Below are 17,966 nucleotides of genomic sequence, written 5' to 3'. Positions count from 1 at the left end.
CATGCAATAAGCATGGTTGTGAGATCAAAGTTAAAGTCTGACTTGATGTATTCATCGTCAAATTGATTTTATAGATGAATATCCATACTCTTGTTATGAGATGAGGATAATGAGTGGCGTGTAATTCTAGACATGGGACTAAAGGCACATTTATATCGACAAATCCGACAAACCATCTGTTTCTCATCCGGTAAGTATTTTCCAAATTCCTGGGCCTCCATTTTCATAAATCCAGACAGAAGGCGACGTCATTTTGGGGATTTTATTCAGTTCTCTATCGACTATCACCATCTCATATTATATTAATATTGAATAATAAAGGCGGTAATGATAACGTTCATGATTGATAGAAGAAGATGTATATTATTTAATCAATGATGCCATAAGTAATTCTTCTTTTCTCCTCGCACGCTTTTCTATTCTTACCAAAATTATCACCCTTACGTATCGGGTGCTGGCCAAGAAAAGAAGATTTTGACCAATCTAATATGACATCAATACTAAAAGCGTGGTGGATGTCAAACATCAATCGTAAACACCTTATGGCCATAGATATATTAAAGGAATAGAGTACTGATTTGGAGAAAAAAGTGAGATTGTTCAGCTGTCGAGGAAAATATTGCGCCCAAAACAAAGAAGTCGTTATTTGTACTTTTCCAATACTATTAATAATTGGAACTTTGTTATTTAAAATTCATTTATCATCCCTTATGGATTTTTGTACTCCCTGTTGGTAAGTCATTAATATAGTATATTCCTTTAACTATATGTTACGCTGATTATTTTCGCAATTTGTAGGTTTACAATGCCTATTTGCGTGGCACCTCCAGAATAGGAACCTTTTCTCAGTCCTTCAGGAAATGGAACATGATTATACTGATGTACCCGATCCTACATGCAGCATTGTAATTTTTGACTACAAGAGAGTAGTCATTACTTATGTAGCAGGGTTTGTAGTTAAAAAATTATAACAAAAAATATTCTGTGATACATGTCAAGCATCTTTATATTGTCATGACAACCAGTCAAAGGATTATGCTTTAATAAAGAGTCCGGGAAGGATTTTTTCAGACGGCATTAAAATATCCGATAAAGTTTTACAAAGACTATTGAACTCGACAAGTGATGGATGCACTGCCGAGAGACTCAAACTTAATTTTAAAAATTTATATTGCTGTAGTAAAAAATATTGGTTTTAACCAAAAAAAAATTAAGTCTTTCAATCTCTTAATGACTATGTATTTGATTCATCTCCCGAATCAAATCATTTATTTTCCCTTATAAAATATCCCTTATATCGTTTGGGCAAACAAGAAAGTGAGAAGATTCAAGGGATCCGAGTTAGAAGTATTCTCACCAATCTCGTCAAATTCAAAAATCAATAATTTGTAACATTGTCATTAATATTTTGAAAGACTAAATCATATTTCAATTTAATAAATTAATTATTATAGTAAAATACTCTTTCGAATTATGTTTATTACTTTTCTACGAAATATAAGGAAAAATACTTGCCAATTTATAGAACATAAATTTTCATACTTATTACATAATTAGGTTGGAGTCGATTCCAAGATACTTTTAACGTTTTATTGCTCATGAGGAGTTGATGCGGTTTAAGCTGCAGGGATCGTTCCAAAAGAATCAAAAAATTAATGGCATTCTCATGCAATCCAAGAGGTTAATCCTTCTTAGTATTGGAAGATTGAGTGAAAATTACCGTCCTAGATGTGCAATTGAACGCTACACAAATAGGCATTTTGAACCTAGAAATTGTGGATATAATTAGTGCAACAGGGAGTTAATGGAATACATATATAATAAGATAACTTATGAAACCTTCTATATTTAAAATAGAGCTAGTGGGGAATAAATAGTATATATATTTATTTTATTATTCATTTTTAAAACAATTTTCACTAGAGAAGGAGATGATTTTTCCTTCAGAGGGAGATGTTAACACCTTCACTATCATCTATTGGATAATAGATCTGTTTTCATTTTCTAATGGCTAAACTGTATTTTTTATCTACAAATCTCCTATTTATACAATAGACAAACAAAATAATAACTTAGGCTAAAGACTAGATTAACCTAATACTCAAATATTGACTAAAGCATGCGGTGTGTATGCAAATTCGTCACTGTTGCGTCTTGACGAGGGAGAGACACAATCTTATTTATAATAGGAGAGATCCAGGATGACCGGGAGACATGAGAGGAAGAATGACGTGGAGGAATGATACTACACTGATTATATGATCATGTGTCTTCTAAATATACTCTGATATATTTACAAAAGACGACACTATTTATAATACGTAAAACTCAGTACTTATATAAGATGATAAAAACCAGAAAGGATATATTAAATACATAACAGTCACTCAGTAATACCAGGGGTATCACCAGGGGGAGGGCTGGACCCCCCGAAGAATTTTTGTTTTTACTAAAAAAAAATAATATTTTATAAATAATTGTGAATTTTGAAATTTTTTTACAATTAATATTTTGTGAATATCTTTTGATTTTTGAATTTTTTTAGCAAAAAATTTAATATTTGAAATATAATTTTGAATTTTTATTTTGAAAAAAAATAATTTTTTATGAATAAATGTAAATTTTTGAATTTTTTCCCCTAAAAATGTACTTTTTTGAAAATGGCTATGGATTTTCAGATTTTTTTTCAAAAAATTAAATTTTTTCTTATTAGCTGTGGATTTTTGGAATTTTTTGGAAAAAAATTCCAAAAAACAAAAATAGAATCTTGCAGACGCCCTTAATACATACTTGAACCAAAAAATGAATACAATGTACAACGCAGCAGTAGAATTTGACAAATGTAGTAGTAAATTTTATATTTGAGTTTTTTTTTCTAATGGAATTTCAGGCATTTCATTTTATCTAGCTATTAACATGCTTCGTCAATTTATGACTTGCAGACGCTCAAAAAATGTTGCTCCCCCTCAGTTTGGCCAAAGTAAAGCAATGCCAATGTATGTAGTATTGTTAACAGTAAACCAGGTCTGAAATGAAATTTTGGATTAGTAACTCAATCCAACTCTATGTTTTGAGTCTTTAAAGATTTCAATACGTTGATTTAGTTTTTGTTTTCATTCAGAAAACATGTTCCTCCTTGATGTCATCGAGAAAACATTGGAAAAGTTGTTAGTAGATTTGTATAATGTAAATTACACTTTTATTGTAAAGGAAACCTTAACTCTTTGAACTTGATAGAATGGCAAAATAGCCTCATATAAAAAAGTTCTGTTCAATCGATTTTTTTCTTATAAAAGTCATCATTGATTTTTACTCTAAAATACCATAAAATTATTAGTATGGATGTAACAACTACTAAAAATTTATTAAAAACTAAATTTAAATATTATTGTTTTTTTTTTTTTGTATGCAAATAAAGGACATTATACCACCTGAGGACATTATAATTGGAAATAATGTCGACTTTGTACTATTATTATTTTGTACTCACCAAACAACGTATTTCATTTAATAAACGGTCTCGAACGATCACTTATTGCTCTCTACAATCAAGGAAATTAGAATCAAAAACAAAATTATAAAATCCCTTTTTAATCATAGAAATATATTTTTTAAATTACATGTCCTCAAAATAACCTATATCAAAAGGATTTGCTGCAACCTTGATTAGAAATTGCAATTGCACAAGGCAAAATTTGCTGAAATTTTTCATTTCTCTTCAACTTACCTAGCTACAGTACAAAAATTAGTGTCCACTGATTCTGAAAAGAATTTCTAATTTCAAGGGCAACTCCCTGACCCTAGTGCACGTCCGTCACATGTAGACCTTGATTCGTTTATAAATATGTTTGCCAATCCAACGGCTCTAATGTTACTTGTTTCTGAGCCTCAATTTTGACTTTATTTACCGCAAAAATGGGAATTGAGACTATTGAAATAATATCTTTAAATTGATTATATATTCGATTGTATTTCTTGGTTGTATTTCTAATTTTGTTCCTTTATTTTTCAATATATGTATAATTAAAATCTTTATTTTTGATGAATATAGTCAAATAACTGTATGGATTTTATATGGCCTTTTAGTCATTTATTTCCAAAAAAGAAAATGAACTGCAAATTTTATAATATTCATCTCCCAATGTGAGGTGTAGGGGCCGCATATTGTCTATCCACATATTTTAAGGGTCGAACTCAAAAAAAAAGTTTGAGAGCCACTGCTCTAGACTGAGGTTTTTGACTGTAGAAGTTCTCACGGAGAAAGTAATTTGGGAGTCCTATAATTGCTTTCAAAGAATATCATCGCTACAAGTCTAAAATGAAGAGGATATTACGAAGCTCAAAAAATGAGTTAACTCTTGCTTTGTTGTGTGTTCCTCTATTACGCAAGAAAGCGCTTGAGGGATATTTTTGTATATATATTTTAAAGGCATGATACATATCTGTATGAAAATCATTTTTCCCAAAACGAACATGAATCAAAATGAATCCCACGACTTGTCAATACTATAATATATTCATGGTATGTGAATATTAATATGTTCATTTCATTTGAAAATGAATATAATTATTATAATGAGTGAGTTAATACATGACAAAAGCCATTCTTCCTCTGAGTTACGTGAAATTAGTGTTGAGATTCTACCAAAGACCAAAGTTTCCCCTCGTTTGGTCAAACATGTTTTTTTCTAGACGGATTTGGACCGATATTTCCGTCAAGACTACAATCACAGACCGTAGACCAAAAGGGTATATTGTATAAGTTTGCTAGAATGTAATACTTTATATCTCGAAATTGGCGGTATCGACAGCGGATAGTTGAAATTGAATTATCACAACCATTTAATACAAAGGAAACTACATTGCCTAGCAAAGAATATAAAGGTTGATCTTATAGAGTGGTAACATTTTATCATTTTCAATCCAGAATCTGCACTTCCACTCTCACAATGTAGATGCTTACATGGAACTGCTGGATAAGAAAGGGCTTACCTTGGGACAGAAAAAAAAAGTTAAGGGAGCAACATTGTTTTCACTCAAGACGGAGCTGTGTTCTCTTGCCCCTAACACCAAGGCCTTCCCGAGATACAACTTTCCGGACTTTTGGAACCTCAAATTGTGGCTGCCATCCTCTCCAGGCGCAAGCCTCTTGTACTACTCTAAACAAACGCGTCTGGAGGAGAGATTGTGTGATACTCCTCGCAGGTGTGTCCAGTATCTAGAGGTTTCCATCAAGAAGGAGTGGATCAAGCTTGAGTCTGACTAGATGGTCAATGTCTGAAAGGGATTTAGGCCTCGTAGTGAGGCCATTATTAGAGCTGAGGGTTCGGCATTACCTTGATTCAATAATTGTATTGAATCAAAGTTGTGCCGAGCACTATGTACAAATGATTTTGTTCAATAAATGTACTCACAAAAAATTAAGTTTTACTCTTTTTACTCTTGAAAAATCGAACTAAAAAAGAAAATGTAAACTACAAGATAGGATCAGTCCTGTATTATTAGAGGCGGAGGAGAGAGATCTCCCCCGTTAGATATATTTGAAAGGGGGGGGGGCTAGGATTCAATATGTGGACTGAGGGATGATTGTATATTCCTATATGCCAACTACTTATTCGAGCAATTGCGACTCTTCCTACTCGAAAATTAATGTATTCTTCACTTTGCCAAGTTATTTTTTTTTTAAAGGTTGCAAAGACTGAATTTCGATTATTCGAGATAGAAAGATATGGTATGACGTTCGGGCAAACTTATAAACACAATGTTCCCGACCAAAATTTAATTTTAATCTCAATGGACCGATTTTCACCCCATTCCTGATTTATGAATTTTACAAATATGATTTATCATTATCATTATGGATGTTCCATTGCAAAGCAATTAGTTTACAAAACAAAATTGACCTCTCTAATTTACGTATAAGTCGAGAAAATCACACTTGAACGTGATCGACGAATTGACAGTCGTGTAACCCAAGCAATTAAGAGTCTCTAGGGCCACCGTCTACAATATACAACGTCAGGATGTCTGGAAAGAAAGAAGGGCTCAGGCAAAAAGGCCAAACTGTACACGGAGGAGTTATATAAAACAGCGCAGGCCAATCTCCTCAAGTTCATGAGGCCCCATGCAATAGATCTTTCTTTAACTCCTCTGGGTCCAGTTTGGTCTATTTGATAGAGCATTGCTTCTTTTCTAACGTTCTGGACTTGCTGATGGCGTAGACAGTGGTCTTGGAGAGGCCCAACTGATTGGAGTGCACGAATAGAAATTCGTCGATCACGTTCAAGTTTATTTTCCTCAACTTGTACGTATGCTAGAGAGCTCAATTTTGTTTTCTTATAACTAATTGTTTATGCTTAATTATATCAGAATATTAATGAATTTTTAACAACTGAACATTAATTAATTATTGAATACGTAAGTGTTCAGATTTCAATGGACCACCTGGTTTAGTTCATTCAATCAAGCGTTAGATACATTTGGAAGAATCCCTCTGTTTAATGTTATGCATTGCAAATGATGCAGTGTATGCATTCATTATTAATAAGTGATGCCAACAAAGTACTTAAAAGTTTTGTACGTTACAATTTTGAACAATCTTACAAGTTCCCTTTTTATGCATGCATATTTGAGTCAAACATCCGGTTAAATAAATAATATACTTATTGCACGCTTCATATTTGAAAAGAGAAAATGTTAATAATAAGAATTAACTCAAAAAAAAAAAAAAAATCATACATATATGTGTCAGGTAAATGATTTCTAAACCGTTCCATATCGGCACAAACATTCCGTAATTGGAGTATCATATGTGTTTTTGAAACAGTTTGAAATGTGAATCTTCAAATTTTTATAACATGGATTTTAGTGATGTGGCATTTAACTTTTAGCTTGCGAGTCCAGTTGTGTATTCCACAATTATACGTCCCCAACTGGATACAAAATTAGTCCGTTCCTCGTTACAATTTAAACTTTTTGTTGCCGGTGTTGCGGAATTCCGCAAAGGGTATCCCCGGCTGATGTCTTTGGTATGTTTGAAAGAAAATTCAGAAAATACCCATGATTTAATAAAGGTATTAGTTGGTATCAATGTTCAGGTTATTATTGCTTTTATGAACCATTTATCCCTATTTTGAACATTCAAACGTATAGGACAGCATGCTTTTATCGTATTTATATTGATCTCTTGTATTGTTCAAATAAATAAAAAATATGGTAACTCTGACAATTTAAAGAAAGTTTTGGAGGAAACAAGCAAGAATCAGCTGTGACAAAGGAGGTGGGGAAAGGATAAAAAAAATGACATTGGCTAGAATTATTCGATGTCGATCTCAATTATACTCTGAGTCTAACAAGGACTTACAATTACTACTCTGCAACAAATCTCACAGGTTGCTGCTCTCCGTCTTTTATGAATATTTTTTAAATAATAAACTGCTAAGGAAAATAAAATTTATTCTTCAGATTACAAAATCCGAAAAAACGGGGCAGCTAAAAAATATACAGGATTTACATCCCGAGCGATCTCTATCAGCAAATATGTCGTCCATCAAAGTTGTCAAAACATACTTTTCTATTTGATTTATACTAAGGAACATTTAGACGTTTTCAAACTCTTTAGCATAGGTAAGATTTTAACTTTAAAAAAAAAAAAGATGTTGAAAGGAAGACCACTTGATCAATATTTGTACAAGATAGGAGGGGTGTCCGCAGGGGAGGGCTGGAGGGGATGTAACCCTTCCCCAAATGAAGGAATTTTTTATTCTTACTAGAAAATTTGATATTTCATTCAATTTTCAAAAAAATCCCAAAAATTTTCATTGTCTGTGAATGGCAATGGATTTCTGAAATTTTTCTCCAAAAAATTTAATAATTGAAACTTTTTTCCAAAAAGTTCTATTTGTGTATTTAATTTTAGAATTTTTTTGCCAAAAAATTTCATTTTTTGTGAACAGCTCTGAATTTTTGAAATAATTCTCCCAAAAATTTAATAATTGAACTATTTATCCAAAAAGTTCTAAATCCGAAATTTAATTTTAGAATTTTTTTTCAAAAAAATTCATTTTTGGTCAACAGCTCTGGATTCTTGAAAAAAAAATTCCAAATTTTTTTTTTTTTTTTTTTTCTATTCTTTTTTCAAAAAAATTCTAAAACTAAAAAAAAAAATAAAATAAAAAATATATATATATAAACCTACAGACGTCCATGGATAGTACCCTTAAATTTTATAGATTTAAAATCCCCATCTTTGTTTAAGATTGTTTCTATATAATATGTAAAAAAAAAAAAAAAAAATTGCGTCAAGAACTGATGTGCAATATGAATATAAATATTGGTTTGTATAATAAGCACACAATAAACTGGCTTATTTGATAAAAAATATCGGTCTATAGTATGTCAAACTACATTACATTACAATGTTCTTTGATGAATAAAAAATAAATTGTTTTTCCTTGCCAAGAAAACATAAATATAATTTATTGATCCAATGTATTATCCGGTCTTTATAGGCAAATACAATCCTATATAAATTCGTTACAATAACATTTAGCAAAATTAAATTTCTAATTTTTCTACATTCTCAAAGACAATAAGGGCCTTTGTTAAGTAATTTCAATTACAATTAGTGATAGGACGATGAATCGGAGAATCGGACTGGCATCCGGAAAATAATATTTAATTTGCCATTCCGATTCTTATTGATTAATGGTATTTAACTATTTATTAATTTTCTAAGTTAATAATTAAGAAAGTTTTGTTAAGTACTAGAAAAATTAAATATTTGAAAATTAATTCAATTTTTCAATATTTTGTTTCAAAAATTTAATTTTCTATGAATAACTATGTTTCTAACAAAATTTAACGAATACAATCTTTTTTTCAAAAAATTTTATATTACAACTTTAATTTTCGAATAACTAATGTTTCTCCCAAAAATTTAAAAATTTATTTTTTTTCTTTAAGAAATTTGATTATTTTTGAACAGATGTGAATTTTTGAAAAAAATTTGAATATCAAATTGTATTTATGAAATTTTGCAAAAAAATTCCAAAAATTAAGCCCCCATCCACCTCCTAAAATATAATTATGCGGATTCCCTTGTTAGCAAAATGATATTTTTTAACTATTAGTTAAAATAATTAAGAATCTGAATGGGCAGCCCGGATTTTTTTTTTGGGATCGTCCCATCACTAATTACGATATACTTTATTCATGGCAGAAACCCAAAAATGTATGTATATAGGGTATATGTTGTCATTTGTCAACGTTTCCGTTTCTTTTCCTCTTAACAGCTGTCTGAACGGGGATTGGTTGAAATTGAATCAGCACTTTGTTGATATTTGTTGATTATTGTACATTATTGAGCTAAAATGGACTAACTACCAACCAGTGGCACGTGAGCCTTAGGGATCAAGGGATTAGTGACCCCCTCCCCCCACACACACGCACTTTTGATAAATTCTTATAGTTAACAAAATAGACTAAAGAAAAGTTAGTAGTTCTCACTAAGAGTATTCCATAAAATAATTTAGAGTTGCAAAAGAAGATTTTTGTCATTTTCAAAAATGTCATTTATTTTGTCAAATATGACATTTCTAAAAACATATTTGAAATTCTTAATAAAGTACATATTTTACGAACCTTTAGTTCAAAAATCCGTCTTGTTCTTTTGCATCAAGTGTATTTGTATTCATTGATTTATGGAAAAAATTCCATTTGATATATAATTTTTTTTATTTTAAGCTTTCTCCTTAAATTACGATGCAGTTTATGATGCCAGTTAAAATAATCTCTTACGATGGAGAGAATAAGATTCTTTTGTCTAATTATCCTACTTTTTTTAAAAAAACCTAAATAAACATATATATGTATATTAATTATTATGGAAATCATGCCATTTTGAAGAATTTCTTGGGCATTTTACTTTGATTATATTTAAAAATCAGTTTTAATCATTGGCATCTAAATGTATTCAACGCAGTTGTTAAGCCTTTTATATTCTTCAAGCCAACTGATGAAGTTTTATCAAAATGTATAAGACATTTATCAACCTTGAATCTCAAGATTATGTCTTCTTCAATTATTATACAATTTATGATGTTGGTAGAAATACTCTATAGAGCGTTTTCATCTCACGTTCCGTGAATGAGATCAAGAAATAAATGTATATGTAAATTTAGAGAATATTTCGTAGAGATTTTCAGTACATATTACTTTAATTTTATTATAATTTCAGTGTTTATCATTGATCGTCAAGTAGTATTCAATGTAGGTTGTAAGTCTTTCTTTATTCTTAAAGCCATTTAATTAGCCTTTTTATGAAGACTTATTGGAAAGTTGTATATTTTATGTAGTAAAATATACAACTTTAAGCTTTTCAAGATGGCATCTCCTTAAATAATGATGCAATTTATGGCGTCAGTTCTCATACTCTCTTACGATGGAGAGAATGAGATATTTTGATCTAATTAACCTACTTTTTGCCACCCTCATTGAAGAAAAATATATGAATAATTGTACAAATCTAGCCATTTTAAAGGATTTCCAGTGGATGTTACTCTAATATAATTGAAGTATTAGTGTTTATCATTGGTAATCAAGTAGTATTCAATGGAGAAAGGGCTTCCTGCTAGAATAAAGTTAACGACGTGTGTTCAAACAAAACCTTTAGCACATAGCGAGAACTTTTCAACGTGGGAATAAATATCACATAATAATAATGATACAATTATACTAAAATATACAAGAAAGGATTCTTGTAGAGCATAATGTTATGTATATATACTATAAGTACATTATTTAATGTTTTTATTTCAACAAGTTTTCTAAGGCTTTGCATGCAGGAATTAGTACATAAAATAAGATGATTAAATATTCTGGGATTGTAAATGTTATGGATTTTGTAGGTGGAAACATTTAAAAAAAAGGAAAATGAGTATAGTAACTCTTCCAATTTGATGAATTATCTGTTGTGGCATGTTATTTGATCAGCTGCGAGCAGATATAAGATAAAGGAAATAAATACAAAAGTCACACTGCATCTAGTAATGAATTATAGGAATTACTCCGAGGTCGAACTTTAATTATGTTATTGTTATGTCAATATTGATCTGTGTATCCATTAAGTAGGTATGCTTAGAGTATTATATATGCCATGTTCCTGTTAATTATCAATCGTTGTTTATATTATATCTAATCTTGCTCCCTGCGTGTCGTATGAATATAGCATAAAAAAGCTGAAAGGTCACAAGCTTCAGTATAGATGGCGCTGTGTGTGTGTGTGTTTTTTTATAATTCGCCTCATTTTCAGTTAATACCAACCTTCAAAAGACGACTGTTAAAACTTCATGAGAATCTGTGCTTTAGTTTCTTAGTTATTCTGCGAAGTGTGACTCTAATTTTGTAATTTCTAAAACAATGGATCACTAACAAATTCGTTTTTATTTAAATTTTACACTATTTCTTGATGAGAAAAACAACAATTAAATGCCGGTTTGCTGACTTCAGACGTGGTTGTAGAGACACAAATGATGGAGAACGCAGTGGACGTTCAAATGAAGCGGTAAGAACAGAAAACATTTAAAAAAATCCGCATGATTGTTTTGAATGGGCGGAAAGTGAGATTGCGTGAGTAGGCTGATATGGTAAAGATATCGAATGAATGTTTTGCATTCATATTGCATGAGCATTTCTCCATGAGAAAATTCTGTTCAAAGTGGATCCCGTATTTACTCACAGTTGACCAAAAACAAAAATATATTGTATATGATAATGAGCAGTGTTTGGCCATAATAAGCCATAACTTTTGTGTTGGTAGTTGGCAATGGATTATTCAAGGATCCATTACATCATTTTGGAATGAAAATGATCATCATCTGAGTGGGCAACAACTGGTGAACCTCGTCCAATATGCCCGAGAGGACAATAATCAGCCAGAAAGATGGCCAGGGTATTTTGGGATGCACATTACATTATATTCATACACAAACTTTAAGGAAAGGGGGGTATCATTCAAATTGAATATGATAAAGCGTTATTGGGAAGGTTGGAAATCAAATAAAACAGCCTCATTTTAAGAAGGAGAAAGGATTCTTTCACCAGGATATTGCAGAGTGTCACAAGTCAATCAAAACAATGGCAAAACCATTATTTACTTGTATTATTTTATTTTTCAAAGCAATAATAATTATTCTTGAAGAAAGAACATATTAGAATAGTGTAATATAATTTGTTGAGGAGATATAAGTAATTCCTTGTTGGACTCGAAGTAGAATTGAGTAAGGTTGTACCCTTATCGGTTTAGCGGTTCAAGCAATTCAAGCAGTTTCGGTTCTTGAGTCGTTAGAACCGGAATCGAAAAAGTTAATTGATTGATGCCCATATGGGGGCCAATATAAGTCCCTTAAATCAAATAAAGATTCAAGGAGGCTATAGTTTAAATTCTTGAGTGCGTCTATGAAAGATTCCCCTGAATGTATTAAATATTTCTAAATTTACCAAAAATTTACCAAAACTTGTAATCAAAGCCTTTGCAAACTAGCCCACTCAATATGGCCCCCTGTAGCATTAATCACAGGCTTTAAAAGTCCAAGTAGGGGGGATTGCAGGAGTTGATGACAAATTCCTTCGACAAGTTGTCCCAGACAACCACCTTGGTGGCATTCAGTGAGTCCCCATTTGGGTCTGTATTTTTTTGGTTCCTTCTCCAATGTGCCCAACACAACAAAACCCAGCCAGTGTAAATTGGGCGAGGAAGGGCCCACATTTCTTTGCCTTTTACCTTTCAACCCTCCTGGCCTTCATGACCTCTATCCTTAGGTGTCGTGGGGTTTTCATGTATGAGGATAATCCCAAATTACCCTTCATTGCCCCTTGATGGTATCAGAAGTGTCTGAAAAGTCCTGTGCGAGGCGATTCATCGATTTAGTAGGTTTTTCATTGATCTTCTTCTCCAAGCTGAAGAGATACTCCAGATTCCTCTATAAATTGTTCCTGGAGAGGTATTCTCTATCATTCTTAATCTGGGCCACCTTGAAAACCAGGCTCCTCGAGCACTTCACATAATCCTCACAACCTCAACTTCAAATTCTAGGATATCAGAAATGCGCTGAATTTGGGCTTTTTGCTTAATTATGATGACAAAATGACGCAATGTTTCTTATAGTTTGTTTTTGGGAAAAGAATGGTGAACCAAAAACGTCAAAAAATACTTCAAATAATAATGAGAAAATGAACAGTTAACGTTTTTCTGTCCAATCCTGTATATGAAGTAAAAAAATAAAATGGGGTTCTCTCTTTTTCTTGATTTGTGCTCAAGACGTACCACAAATCAATTGTACGAGAAAGGGTTGTAAATATGTTTTTAAATACACAGATATATATGTATTATTAGAAATATGAAAAGTCCATTAATAAATGTCAAATCAATATATATATATATTACACAGTGGAAAATAAGTTTGTGTATTTAGAATCAATGTACAATCTTTATGCTCCGTCTTTTCATCTTAAAATGCATTCACATACAATGACGAAGTTAGTAGCTCTTCACTATCTTGCAGCAAGGCAATGATTGGTAGTCTGCTGTTTTAGCTAATTTATATATAAGATTGCATGGATCTGTCCTTCTTCCAAAAAGAGAGTGAGGGACAGGCCCCAAAAACCAGGATCCCCCATCCCCCCAAAAAAAAAAAAAAATATATATAAACCTGGGTACACCCCTGATCAGACTTCACTGTCTTGCTCCATGGTCTTTCTTGGTAGTCTGTTACTTTAGCTTCTTGATCATTGACATTTCAGGGATCTATGTTGACTCCTCAATCCTTCTTCCAAAAAAAAAAAAGAGAGATAGAGAGAAAGTACCCAAAATCAGTTGATAATGAGCCAATTCTTAAGCGTAAATATGGAACCATTCTTCTTCTAATTGTATGAAATTGTTCACAGCCCCTTCCAGTTCAACATAGAACCGATTGTAATGTCTAAAGGGCTTTATGAAAAGACAGAATCTGTGGTCATTTGTAGGATTTTTCTTTATGAGAGGAGTAGATTAGCTCATAATTTTTATTATTTAGGGGACTTTTTTTTTTGTTTTCATACAAAATTTGGCAGAATTTTAGTCCAAAAATTTCATATATTTTTATATCTTTTGAATAACAAAAGTAATTTCTCTTACGGACATCTATTAATCAGATTTTGGAATATTAAACGTTTAAAAAGTGTATTCTAGTGGGGGAAGTAAAGTATCATTGATTTAATTTTTTTTTAAATGAAGAATTAATAATCAATAAAAATATCCTTAATTGTTACTATATAAAAATAACTAAGAAAATTAAAATTTATGAGGATTGACTTTAGTGATACCGATGAATTTAATTCGACTTCTTTTGCAGCCGGGATCCAGGACGTGTCATCAGCATTGGGGTTTTTAAAGGAAAGAGTGGCATATCTAGCAGTTGATGCCATAAAAATGCTCTAAGTTTGTAAAGGGTCATAGGATGTAAGCCTTCCAGCAATGAATGTCTTAGAGCTTAATAAAGATAAATCAATGGCTTTAGACTTTTGTAGAGACAGCTACATCCTTTGAGATAATCCAAAGAGTATAGAAGCTTTGATTGAATTCCAAGGTCCATTTTCCAGACTCTTGATGTTGATGAGGATAAATCTTTGCAGAATTTTGACAGCCTTGCAATCCACAAAACCAATAAATAAATCACAAAGGATTGAGCTTCGTCTGTTGGTTGAATAAAAGTCATGATAAGATGCCAGGGTCTAGAAATAACCAAATCTTTTGTTGCTCTTCTTAAAGGGTAGTAAAAACGACCATCGCAAAGAGGATTTGCGCCTTTAGGTCATGAAGGGTTAAAATATTTTTCCCCAGGGTTTCTTGCTCTAATTTTTTTAGAGTGTTAACATTCCTAAAGAAGACAGGCTTCTTAACCTTTCCTCGGATTATATCCAGAATATAATCCCCATTGAATCAAGGAACATCTGACCAAATAATGAGTTGAGCTGCATCCCATACTGGGTAGTGAGCAATTATTGTCTCGTTGGTGATGTCAGTAGCAATCACGAGCCTGTGGTAGAACTCGCTGTATGAAACCTGTCTCCTCCATTCAACGTCCGGTTTCATGAACATATTGATAAAAATCTTGATATATATTTTTAGAATTATATTCACTAAAAGTGCAATTCCACATCCAATGAGTAATTTCGGCCTTTTGATGGGGGTCAATAGCATTGATGAAAAAGCTTTTAAAGCCACTGTTGTTCCTCTTATATCAGCCTTATAGGAAATTGAGGCCAAGTAGTGGCTTTATGTATAACTAAGTAAACTTCTTTTATGTTTTATCTCGATAAATTCTATTCTGAAGATCAAATTTTTCTTCGGTAAATAGCACAATTTATAAAATGCCAATTCAAAATATGAGCCCCTTGACACTCCCAAAGTACCTCCAAGATATCAATTTTATTTTTATGTGAGAACTTCTTACTTTTTGATCCTCACTTGTCTTCCTTCAAAGTACCCAAAGGAAGAATGCATGTCCTTTGCCTGTTGAGTCTTAAACCAGATCTTTTCTCATACGTTTCGAAGAAGTCAGGCAGGATTTTGATTCTTTTGAGAAGCTGTAACTCTGAATTAGCTTCTACTGTTAAAGTGACATCATCTACAAAAGCATCGATCAGATGTAGTTGACAATTTTTCTATTCCCAATATGCACAATGCGCTGTGCCTAGAATTGGGATTGATAACCCGCAACTATGGAGCCTCATGCGTCTCTTTCATTCTGATACTGCAGCTTTTGGATGAAGTTAAGTGAAAGGTAAGATAACTAGACAAAAATACTTGATAATCCAAGTTCAAACCCTTTACAGTTGTTCTCGAAGAAGTTGCTCATCGCTTGCTCAGAATCACTCTTGGAGTGATAATGGGAACCTCCAAATACGGGATACATTTGTATTTGAAACATGGAATAACATCCCCGATACCAACATAGACAAAAAGAATTGCGGATTTAGAGTCTTGTTGATCTTCGAATCCACATAAAAATGTGAGAAGCTATTATTTACCATGAACTTTGTTAAAAACAAACACTGCTCACACCTCATATACGACAGCTTACAAAGATGATAGTGACTTCCAACAGACATGACTAGCAGAAACTGTTTATAAGTATCTTTTTTAAATTTCGGAGTGGCCATATGGGCACAAGTGATGCTGAACGTTTTGGACGCATTTTTGAGCTTAAAAATCCAGAAGTTATTGATAAAATCCATTCTAATTTGATGGATGACAAAAGAGTGAAGGTGTGTGAGATTGGTAGTGCTACGGGCATTTCCTGTTGGAACCTTTTTTTTTAACCCCAACTGCTGAGATGGTAGCTGGTGAATTGCCGTGATAGAAAATTCTTTTTGTGGTCCAATCGTGGTTGTATTTTTTAGAGCTCAGTTTTCAAACAGTCCAATACTGATGCATAATATGCAGTTACAATTTATTTACCTTTTTCCAGTTAGTTGATGACGATTATTCCTTGCAAATCCCAAAGAGAGTCGGCATAATCTTTCCGGTCGTTCCTCGCTTCAAACGAATAGACTGATCTGGCTGAAAATTGGTGTGTGTTATTCCAAGAGATGATACTAACTAAGCATAGGCTTTATACGCGCTTTTAGTGCCATCTCTTGGACTTTCCACGTACTTTTCAAACGTCCCTCGTATAAAGACAGAAAATTTAAGAACATTTTCTTCTCCTTTTCTTGGTTTAAGTTCAAGATTGTTTTTATTGTGTGATGTTTTGGGTAAATCATTATGTAACACGTAGGGATTGAATATCTTGATCCCTTCCTCCGCTGTTTATTTCTATGAATCTAATATGTTTTAGTGTGTATGTATGTTATATGAAAGGGTCATTAACGAGTCTGTGGTCTTTTTATGTCTTCCAATGAATTTATGCTTAGTTTTACAATGTATATTGTATGTATATAATAAAAAGATAACGACTGACAGGCTAGTCAACAGTGTGAGAAACAGGTTTTTATTTTTTAAGAAGAACAAATACATGGCTATGCACATATGACCATATAGACTCTTTTATAATCATTATTGAATATTCAGATTATGTTTACACATAATCATATCTAATTATCATACACATCACTACTTGAGCCATTGAGAGGATATGCAAAAGACTGTTCCATTACCTTCAACTGTTGATTTTAGTATGCTTCAGGGAACGTATTTGGCTTAAGCGGACATTAATTCAATAGGCTTCTGTTTTTACGGTTTTACATTACTAATGTCGTTATCTTTATTGCATTACGCAACCTTCCCGCCGAAAAGAAACAAACAAAAGGCCCAAAATCATCTGGTAGTTAGCCAAATAAGTCCATCATACCAACTCTCTTATGTGATCAATTACATTATTTCCTCGCCATTTTTAAAAGGAAATGCTTATTATTAAAATCTACATAGTATTTTATTCGATACTGTATTGTAATATTGTTTAATCATATTTAATTAAAAGAGTAGTTACGAGTAGTTCTTATATTATTTCTATAAAGAAATAGCCAAATTTCTTCATAGAAATAATTAAATGCCCAATATAATGTATAAACGACGAGGGATCAACGAGGAATTGTACTCCTGTTCTTTTTAGAAATGGAGCATACGAATAGAATAACTTATTACTTTGTTTATTAATCCAAAAGAATAAAAATTATGAAATAGCCATGACTTATCAAGGAGGAATCGACAGCTGGCAACAAAATATATTGGGTATTTCGTATTTTGGGTATCGCCGTTCACTTCCACAAAAATATACAGTGTATTTCGTTGTAGGCCATAACATAGAAGTATAGAATATAGAGTGCTTACTCATTAGAATTACGATGACAATTTATTGAAATGGTCAGCTGATGAGCAATAAAGAAACATAAGGATCAAATTGTTCAGTTGTTCTGTCAACATGAGC

General features: G+C 32.1%; 1 long non-coding RNA gene across 1 annotated transcript; it reads left to right on the top strand.

The window, feature by feature from the left end:
- Nucleotides 1–449: 449 nt before the first annotated feature.
- On the top strand, nucleotides 450–1,524 carry LOC139906603 (uncharacterized). The gene is made up of 2 exons (XR_011782239.1): nucleotides 450–733; nucleotides 799–1,524. It is a non-coding gene; the product is annotated as an uncharacterized lncRNA (long non-coding RNA).
- The last annotated feature ends 16,442 nt before the right edge of the window (nucleotides 1,525–17,966 follow it).

The sequence above is a fragment of the Lepeophtheirus salmonis genome, chromosome 11, assembly GCF_016086655.4.
Source record: "Lepeophtheirus salmonis chromosome 11, UVic_Lsal_1.4, whole genome shotgun sequence".
Lineage (NCBI taxonomy): Eukaryota > Metazoa > Arthropoda > Copepoda > Siphonostomatoida > Caligidae > Lepeophtheirus > Lepeophtheirus salmonis.
This window is presented reverse-complemented; position numbering and strand designations above follow the sequence as displayed.